This window comes from Suricata suricatta, chromosome 6 (genome assembly GCF_006229205.1).
Source record: "Suricata suricatta isolate VVHF042 chromosome 6, meerkat_22Aug2017_6uvM2_HiC, whole genome shotgun sequence".
Classification (NCBI taxonomy): Eukaryota; Metazoa; Chordata; class Mammalia; order Carnivora; family Herpestidae; genus Suricata; species Suricata suricatta.
Genome location: NC_043705.1, coordinates 120292154 through 120294436, shown reverse-complemented (window position 1 = coordinate 120294436; position 2283 = coordinate 120292154). Strand labels below are relative to the sequence as shown.

Genomic DNA, 2283 nt, shown 5'->3' with positions numbered 1-2283 from the left:
GGAATTAAGTTGATCAAGTGGAATTCTGTTTTTTTCTTTAATTCTTGAGAACTATGAAGTCCTTGCAAGCACAGCTCGTTTTTGCAGATTATTTTCCAAACGTGTACAAAATGGAACCAAACGGAGAATCTCTCAAGAACCTGAAGAGGTGCAACGTTAAAAGCTACGATTATCCAGTAGCAAGTGTTCCAGCCTTCAGTTGCCAGCTGCCGCCTCTTCCTGTTCCCAAGAGTTAGCGGGATGAAAACGTCTTCCCCGTGATTGTTTTCATTTCTTTTTTCTCGGCATCCGGGCGTGCACGGTTCAGCACCTTGAGGAAGTCGGATGTTTTTGCCCGCATACTGTGTGAATATAGGCCTTGGAGCACTTGATGTGGTAGTGCAGGTAGTCCCGGAATGTGTGGATCAGGTTGATGGTGTTGTCTCGAGCGCTGGCGTTGGTGTGGCGAGGGAAGAGCACGAAGGTAATATAGCCAATACTGTCGCCCACGGCAGCGTCGGTGTCCTTCAGCTCCAGAGGCGGTCCCCTGTGGCTAAAGAGGACCTGTGGGGCTGTGGGGCTGGCTCTGCGTCCTTCTTGAAACTCCTGCATGAACACTTTTCCAATGACCACGTCGTCGTCATCCTTAAACACTGTGCTGAAGACTACTGTGACTCTGTCCTTTTTAGACTCATCATACATGGTCTCATCATCTCTATAATGGATAACTGCCCTGTTCTCTCCTTCCTTGCCCTCTTCTTGGAATTGGAAGTATTTCTCAAAGACAGAGGCAAAACAATTTCGTTTCAACATGCCAGCCTGATGCACAATAGAATCCTTGGATGCAGGCAGGTTTTCAAGGTCATATAGCAAGGAGACATTGTATCCTGATTCGGGATTTACCAAGAAGCTCCCATACACCCTCTTTAGTAACTCATCAGCACCATGTGCCTGAAGTTCCTTGTAGAATTTCAAAGAAATACTGACCATCACTTTTGTTTTGTCTCCATTAGGATTTGAAATATGATAGAGGACTCCATCGAAATCTGCAAATGTTACTTCTACTGCTTCTGGTTTGTTACCGGCGGCCGCGTTCTCGAACTTGAGCGCGAGCGTCTCCTCGATAATGCGGTTGTTCACCTCCAGCAGGATCATGGCGGTGGCTGGCCCCCGAAGCCTGAACCCGCCTGCCGAGCCGCCGCCGCCGCCGCCGCTGCCCTGTACTTTTTAATAGTATGTGTGGCAGCATAGTTTATTATAGGATTACTTAATTATATAATTACCTGTTGTAATATATAATTACCTATTAAACAATTACCTAATTAATGTCATTTGCCCAATAGCAATAAAAAGTACGTAAAAACAAACAACAACAAATAAGAACACTCAATATAGAAAAAAAATGCTAAACTGAACTGCACTCAGTTCCTAGTCCAGGAAAGCCAGAATGAATGGAGAGAGCATTTTTCTTAATTACACGACAAAGTGGGCCTTCTATGTTTGTTAATTCTCAAGCTTTTAATGTCATATGTGTTTTGAATAGGCTATGGCTACAGCAATCACATTTTTAAAACTGTTTTATTAGGAAGTACCATTTACAGAGAAATATACACAAAACTTAAATAATCATAAAGTGAGCACTCATCTGTCTTCCAAGGATAAGAAACAGGATAGTATGACCTCAAAGAAGTCCCATCCATGCCTCCACCTAACTGCCACTCCATTTCTCCCCCAAAAGATAAACACTGTCCTGACTTAACAGTGTAGTTTGGTTATGCCTATTTTGAACTTTATATAAGTAAAATCACACACTCTCTTAAGATAACTATTTTTAGAAGCAAAATTTGCACACTTAAACATACCACTGAGTTAATGAGAGTAGATATTTGAAATGGGGATTACCTCAAAATCCATGACATATGGTCAATGTAACTTTGTCTCCTTAAGAATAAAGTTTATCTTTAGATTCCATTCTCTTTCTATTTGAAGAAAGAGCAAAGCCATGACTGGCCAGCCCAAGAGACCCAGAAGCTTTTCCTGGGAACCAGCAACTTGTCCCCAAATACAACAATTATGTTTTCTTGGCAAGTATCTAGAAAGTTTCCATAGCCAGCAGGTACTGATAAATGAGATTTAGTTAAAGACAAAAAGGAGGAGGAAGAGGGAGAGGAAGAAGAGGAAGAGTAGATTAAAGATAGAAAATGATAAGGTTTTGTTTCCCCTTGAGTGGTCATTAAATAGAAGCATCCATAGTAAACTTATTTTAGTTTGCTTATAGTTCAATAACTAGTCTAGCCAGGAGGG

At 41.8% G+C, this 2283-nt stretch overlaps 1 pseudogene; it reads right to left on the bottom strand.

The window, feature by feature from the left end:
- Positions 1-13: 13 nt before the first annotated feature.
- On the bottom strand, positions 14-1175 carry LOC115293819 (annotated as a pseudogene).
- Positions 1176-2283: the final 1108 nt, after the last annotated feature.